Below are 8,110 nucleotides of genomic sequence, written 5' to 3'. Positions count from 1 at the left end.
GAGAGACTCACAGGGACACTTAAAACCCTCCTAGCTCTTCCAATGAGATCTAAGTCCACTGTTGAGGTGCAGCTCCAGCTTTCTGTTGCTGACATCTCCAGTGTGCCATTATCTGACCTGAAAATTCTTAACACTTTGAGACTCCTATTTTAAATTCTGCTTATCAATATAATGATTTGTCTGACCAGGAGCCTACTCCCATCTTGCAGAGCCAGCTCTCTTCTGCAAATGGTCCTTCTACTTCACTTTAAAAACAAAGCTACAGTTAATTCCGAAAAAGTCACTGAATGGTTACTTTTTAGTAACCTACTGCATTTCCATAATTCTTACATTTTTCTGCCGTAATGGTAAACAGCAGGTACTGCAACTGGAAGTTCTTCCCAAGAAGCAAAATCTGTTCAGATTTATGTTACCCATCATTCAGGCACTTTTGCTAGGGAGGCAAGGTCCATTTCCAGTTTTCTAGGTGATCACTGCCTCCATGATTAGTTAAGCTTCCTTTGACAGCCTCTGGACAGAATTTCAAGGCAGTATGAACACAAGCGAAGAGCATTTGAGAATATAATTTTCACTTCTGTAAGGAGGCTTTCAAAAATTATCAGCTTAGTATCCCCAAAATGTAATTAAGTTTGCAAAGGAAAATGCATTCTTATATGGATGTTTTGCATGTCTTATAACCCATGCTGCAAAAAACTGCATTCTATGTTTCCTGGGTGAGGAATATCAAAGTAACCCTCATGACACAGTATTGACAGAAATATTTTCATATTTTAAACAAAAATATTTTGATGGCAAAGTGTCTGCTATATACAACACCAGTTATACATATGCCAAATATGGAATTAATTCAGAATTATTTTGCATCTAAAGTCTTAGCTTTATATCAAGCATTATTTCCTTTCCATCCTGATCTGAGTTTAAATTTGAAATTCTTAATTTATAACCACATAAAGCAGCAGGCATATTTCATTCTGCCAGTTCAAAATATGTGCTGTGTCCTGTGGCATACTATTTGAATTTTCAGTGCCATCACAAATGACTACCCATTAGAAGATTCAAAAATCTTAATAATGTCATCACTCAAGTGTTTTCAACATTCATCATCATCTCACTTAAGTTTGGAGGGTGAAACAGATTTTAACATAGCAGTGATAGTAGCTCTCAACAAGGCAAGCAAAATGTGTCATTTATCCCCTTCAGCAGAACCTAGAGTTCCATAAGACCAAAATTAACTCGTCTGAGTTTTGAGAGCTCCATTTGCTATGCTTCACATCTGTGCAACTCCAGAATTTTGGGTGATATTTAAACAGTCCCAGGAGTTTACTTCTTTCTCCTGCCAGGCATTATAAACTCTTCAATGCCTTGCTACCTCAACAGTACTGGATTTAATTTCATAGTCTGCAGCCTATAAAAGTCTTGGGCTTCCCATCTTTGGAATTACAGAATCAGATAGGTTGGAAAAGACCCCTGAGACCACCGAGTCCAAGCTGTGACCCAACATCACCCTGCCAACCAGGCCATGGCACTGAGGGCCACATCCAGGCTTTCCTTAAACACCTCCAGGGACAGTGACCCCATCACCTCCCTGGGCAGTCCATTCCAATGTCTAATCACAGAAAAGCTGTACAAAACAAATCTAGTTATAACAAATGAGACAAATTAAAAAATAATTAAAACCTCAAAGATTATTCAGCTTAACATGACAATTACCATAGGAATAATTTTCAATTGAGACCCCATATTTTAAGAGGTGGATTTCTCAGTATTAGATATCTACTAATACTAGACCTCCTTCTTCCAAAATAAGTGATGTGTTATACTTTAAGAAAACTGACTACTTAGTCTTTTTCTTTGTAAAGTTTTCAAAGCACCTGTGTCTGGGAAACTACATCCCCAAGTGCTTAAAGAGCTGACGATACTGTCTTTGAAAAATTTGTGGAGGGTTTTAAGGAGTAAAAGGACCATAAAAGAGTAAATGTAGCATCTATCTACAGAGAGATGGAGAGACAGAGCACTCAAAGAGGTGTCTCGTAGAACCTATGTAGTCTACAGTGTAAAGGTCTTGAGAATTGTTTCTGATCTCTAATAACACATAAAATTTTGCTAAGACTTGTCCAAAAGTTGAGAGAAACGTTCTGTCTCCCACTTAGATTTTCTGGTCTCTAATAAATACTGTGACCTCAGTTGCAGTCTTCCTCTCAAAGACAATTTGTAGTCCTTCTGGAAAATGAACATGTTATCATGTTACTCAATTAGATTACAGAAGTTATCCTCTCCTAGTCAACTGATTTGCATGGCATGTGGGTATTTAATATCTTTAAGAGCATTCAACAGCTTACAAGAAGTCTGCCAAGAGGTCAAGGAGTTTTTAGAATACAGACATCCATAATCATGCTGAGGAGAATCACATGCATTTAATTTCATTATGAACAGAAGCAAAGTCCTAAAACCTTCTCATGTTAGACAAAGGAATTAAGATCTGAGCATATACTCAGCCACTTCTGCCTCACCCTTGCTATTTGAAGCAATAGCTGCAGACACAGATTCACACTCATGATACATCAAAAATACAGAGCAGCCCTGCTCCCTCAGCTCCTTACTAGACCAAACCACTTAATTCTGGTTAATGCTTCCTTACAACATTTTAGAGGAACTGAACCATTTTCTATTTTATATGAAGAAAACTCTTTCAACACAGATCAATGGCCCAAAATTTTTGACTTGGGGTGTCCTCTGGTGACTTTGTGATGTTGAATTGTATCCCCATTCATCTGTTTAGCCCAGAAACAAGTTTTGTACCTTTAAAGCTGGATTTGAGAGTGAAGGAGGGAGGAGGAGGAGCGGTGGAATGTCTGAGGCGGTTGTTTTCAAAACACAGAGACAGGAGTTCCATCTCTCGTCCTCCTGGACTGTGTCACTGTGGTGGACAGCAGGACAGAGCTCTCCTTTGCTTTTATTTAGTTTTTGACTGAAGCAGAGAGGTTCCCCAGAAAATTTTTTTCCCTATTTTCTTGGAATTATTTGAACCTGCTCTGGACTGGGTGTGTACACACACTTGAGAGCTAAGAAAATTACAGCCTGGAAAATCTTCCAGGCCAGAGCTTCTCAGCTCCATTCTCAGGCTGATAAGATGGTTCAGCTGCAGCCCGGGAGAATTTCTCCCAGGATGATAACGTGGTCAAAATAGAGAGGAATTAATAACAAGATAAGACACCTGTTTTGGTGCATGACCAGGCCTGGGAAAGAGGTGTCAATTTCTCTGAACCAATCATTTTATTCTGCCTTTGGAGTTGTGAGTCGTTCTATTTAAGCAAGTGTGTTTCTGAATAAAGTTGTCTCCTTCCAGTCTTGAGGGATGACCATGTAGCTGTGTGTCTTATTTCTAATACCCTAAAACTAGCAAATACAGACTGGGGACCCGGGGGAGCACCAGGAGCTCGCACCTGTGGCCACCGGGGCCTGGCCTGCGCAGCGGCATTTTCCAGCACCGGAGGGACTGAGAACAGACTGAGCCGAGCTACCACCCACAGGAGAGAGACTTTCTGAATTTGTCATCTCTTCAGAGCAGTGAGAGGTTTTGTTGTTTGGTATTGGGTTTGGTGGGGTTTTTTGGGGGGTTTTTTGGGGGGATTTTTTTGTGTTGGGCAGTGCTTTGCCTGTTGAATAAACAGATTTTTTCCACTTCTCTCTGAGGAAATTTCTTCCCGAACTGTTTGAGGGAGGGGAGCTTGGGTTTGCTTCCTGGGGGCGTCCTTTGGAGGTCTTCTCCCAAATTTACCCTACACCAGGACACGGGGTCAGCCAAAACTTGTGTTCTGGTTCACTTACAAAGATAAAGTATTTTTAAGTTCCCATAATTAAATAATTTTTGGGTAACAAGGTCTAGATCTTCATCGAAATTAATTCCATAATATGCACTGCAGCCAGAGTACATAAAAAAACGAAATTCATTCAGTTCCAGTGGCTCATCTCTTTACACCTCAAATAGGTAAAGACATTCTCTTTCAGAGCATAGAAATCTCTCCTCTACTTCATGATCTCCAAGAGGGATGCTGAAGAATTTGTCTCTTATTAAAGCATGCAGCCTTGGAAACAACCTGATGGAAATTAAGAATAATTTCACATATGCCTTTACCCTTTCTGAACAATGAAAGGTACAGGGGAACCCTTGACAGCCAAGCAGCCCTTTCACTGACAAGGTTAAATCCCTGCACATCCAGGATTAATCCCTAGGGTGAGAGTGCCAAAAGGCTGGGAAAGTTTCCCAAACCCCTGTGGTACTCTGAGGCACAGGACTTAAAGGGCTGAACTAAGACAAGCCTTCTCAGTCACATTCACGACCTCATTTATCTATTTCCTGCAGGCTTGGAGTGTTCTCAGACTGTGTTCACTATGTGTCACCCAGAAAAAAACATATCAGATTGCGATTAAACTTTTAAATTAGTTAAGTTTTCTCTTCCTAGAACATCTGCTTTTGTGATGCTTTCCATGTGCCACAGGGTGTTGTAACAGTAGTGTATAGTTACAAGTGGACTGCAGTTGACAGCCATTAATAGTAAATGACATTTAGAGCCATGGTGATGCACAGGGGGCCCAGCTCCCTTTCTGCATCTTTTTCATAGAGATAACACAAGGCAGCAGCAAAAAGGAAAGTTGTAGCATGCAAAATCCTATTCAGAGATTCAGCTGATAGACTGGAAGTCATATCCAGAAGGATTACCTTATTACCTTTTCTCCCTTAAATGAACAGAGTAAGAACATTCTGTTTAATAGACAAAGCAATGAATGCAGTTGTGTCTGTACTCCTGGAGCACACTTCCCATAGCTTGTCACCAAATGTTACTTGAAAATATAAATCCAGGATGACTTGTCTTGAATGCAGCAGATAAGGGAAGCAAACAAGGAGCAGTAACAGCAGTACACACACTGGTGAAGGGCAGCAAAGGAGAAACGAAATTGTGTGGGATAATACAGAAATCTGTTTGGCCACTTCATGTATTCAGAAGGTAGATGGCCTGAGAAACATTTGGCAGTTTGCATTTGTTTTGCCTTTAGAAAAACTGGAATATGCCTCTTCAAAAATACTCAGAGCAAAAGGAGTTGATCATAAAGAACATGGTTGAGAAAAAGAATTAGATTCAGCTTGGAAATGGGTAAAACAAGTTGTGGACAGACTCTACTGCTAAGACCATCCTCCTGACACAGTTTGCTTTCTTAAAAAATTCCAGCTGCTCACACTACCAGAAGAGGCTTTTTATTGTTTTCTTTTTGTTATTATTATTTATTATTTAGCATTTATTATCATTTAATATTTATTATTTAATATTGATTATTTACCTTTTCTTTCTTTCTTTGAGGCAAATTATTAGGCATTATTTTGCAAGTGAGAAATTAGCTTAAAATTACTACATTTCCTTCAATATAGATACAGAGCAGGAAGCAGGGGCTGAATGTAGGCTTCTGGAGCTTCTGCATCACTTGCTAAACAGCAGAACACATTTCCATGGCAACTTTGTCTCTTTCTGTGGACTATCTATGCAGCCTGTGACTGCAACAATACACATGGGAACTCAAGCCCACAGGTGTTAGGAGTGAGAATCATTGTTGCAGTGCTGATTCTTTCTCTTCTGAGTTGTCTTAATATAGATGATACAGTTGAATTTTAAGGACATAGTTCAAATTATGGATAATTGTGGGCCTGTCTTCCCTAGATGCTGAATACAGTGACTCAAGAATTTCTCATTTAAATGCTTCCCTGCAGCAATGCCTTTCTCACAAAATAGAAATTTACAGGAAAAATTAGTTTTACCCAAAATAATTCACTCTCTTTTGAGAAATTCATAATGACACTATCTTCTTTTCTTCTGCAGGGAAAAAGAAGGAATAAAAACCATTTGCCAGAGAGGCAGCTCACAAACTGAGGTGGGTTTTGTCCATGTTATCTTTTCTTGAGAGTTTTCTGGGGGTTTGTGTGCATGTGTATTGATGGTTTTGTTGGGCTTTTTTGGTTTTGTAATTCGTGGGGCTTTTTCGCACTCCCTGGAAATCCCTTCCCATAAAATCCAATCAGCTATATGGATTTATTTTAAATCTCAAAATTTAAACAAACTTTTAACACCCCCTTCATTCTTTTAATTTTGCTTTTTATTTCAAGGTTACTGAAAACCCAGTATCTGTCTACATGTATGAGAATGGTGCAGACAACTACAATTATTGGTGAAACAGATCCAAGATCATCATAGCATTTGTAAAATAAAATCTCAGCATCCCAGTGGCAAAGATATGTTACACAGAAGCACAGTACAGCTATTGATGTCAAATATTTAAAATTGAATTGAACAATAAGAGAACAATTTTATGTTGAAGATGGCATAAATCTTATTTAACTTGCAAATACAATAGGGTAGTGTCTCTGCAAGTTTTTGATGTCTTTCCACTAGCAATTAAGGTGGTATGGTTGTGTGGCATCTGACTACATGCTAATGTTTTTAAAAAGTTCTGGATGAAAATTTTGCAGAAATATACAGTCCTCGAAAATACAAAGTTTCAAACGATATATATAAAAAAAAGGTTCTGAGAAGAAGAAATGGACTAAAATTCACTCTGTAAGGGAAAGACTAAAGGGCACAACTTATATATTAGGTCAGAGAACTGTGTTTCGTACCAGAAGAATGACCAGCATTTCTTATTTACATTCATCCCATAGCACCGTTTATAAATATTTTACAATTTGCCTGATCATATTTACTATAAGAATTTTAAGTGTGTATCTGAGGTGCACATTTTTTCACCTGCATGGGAGTAGTGTTTTTCTGGAAAAAAACCCACACAAATCCAAACAACAAACAAAAAATCATTGCATTGCTATCAATCCTGTCTTCAGTAGCTACCTGGTGAAATTCTATAAAAATTGTGAATTAAATTCCCAGAATGGTAGGTAAAACAAAAATAAAGAGCTATTATTTTGGTGCTGGATGTGACATAGCAGTTACAATCCCACTGAAACTCCCAGTATAAACAACAAGAGATAGATAAGACAAAGGAAACTAAATCTCTGGTAAAAAACTGCTTTTCTGAAATTCTCCTGGGAGATTCTTAGAAGATGGTACCAGCTAAAACAACTGTCGATGCCCTGATGTTAGAGGCTCGAGTGAATGGTTGCACTGAAAAAATAATAAAGAGGTTTTAATCAGCCTTCAGTAAAGAAATGGTGTGGACAGGCCTCTCTCTCTCTGAATTGAGGAATTTTACAGAATTATGCCTTTCTCCTCATGTAAAGGAACAAGGTTTCCTTTGATTTGTGAAATGAGACAGCACACAGACAAACCAAATTTGGTTTCAGATAAATCCTTGTAAGGCTGGCAGGCACCTTGGTAAACAGGATCCCAGTGGCAGCCCTGGCCACTGCTCATCCTCACGTTACTCAGCCATGCCAGCAGGCACCAGATCCAATGACTAAGAGCCTACACCAGCAAAACTAAAGGAACCAGTGTGGCTGGTTCCAATTAAGGTACAAACAACCCTGCTGAATGTATTTCATCCTTGGAAGTTCACACGTGTGGTGGAACTATGGCCAACTCATTCCTCTGTTCTAAGTGTAGCAAAGAACCTGTCTTCATTTCATATTCCCATTTAAAATGACAAACACGTTGCAAAGCTGATCCCATCAGGAAGCTAATATCTCAGAAAAGCAGTCATTATTTTGGGTTTTTTCTTTTTGAAATAATGGAGAGCTTTTATTGTATGCACTGGAATTTAATTATTACTTCCATGTATTGTATTGTCTTGTAGGAAAGTATTAAAGTGTGGGGATGAACAAACCAAAGGTACAAACTTATTTGATGACTTGACTTACTTATTCTATTAACATATCTGATGACTAATATTAAGAATTCCAATAGAAAATGGAACTGTAGCTGGTAAATCTAAAATCTTAGTGTCTGCTTTGCTTGAAAGAAATTATAGATATAGATATAGATTAGATATAGATATAGATGATATAGATATAGATAGATACAGATATATATCCAAGGAAGTGACTGTAAAAGTGCACTGGAGGAATAATTTCCAGCAGATTTTCTGTAGGGGGTTGAAAGCAATGGAAAAGTAA

At 38.5% G+C, this 8,110-nt stretch overlaps 1 long non-coding RNA gene across 1 annotated transcript; it reads left to right on the top strand.

Moving 5' to 3' along the window:
* Positions 1-5,513: 5,513 nt before the first annotated feature.
* LOC148222193 (uncharacterized) lies at positions 5,514-7,825 on the top strand. The gene is made up of 2 exons (XR_015806928.1): positions 5,514-5,922; positions 6,155-7,825. It is a non-coding gene; the product is annotated as an uncharacterized LOC148222193 (long non-coding RNA).
* Positions 7,826-8,110: the final 285 nt, after the last annotated feature.

Source organism: Sturnus vulgaris, chromosome 14 (assembly GCF_052056855.1).
Source record: "Sturnus vulgaris isolate bStuVul1 chromosome 14, bStuVul1.hap1, whole genome shotgun sequence".
NCBI lineage: Eukaryota > Metazoa > Chordata > Aves > Passeriformes > Sturnidae > Sturnus > Sturnus vulgaris.
The sequence above is the reverse complement of the archived record's forward strand: the minus strand, read 5'-3'. Positions and strand labels throughout refer to the sequence as shown.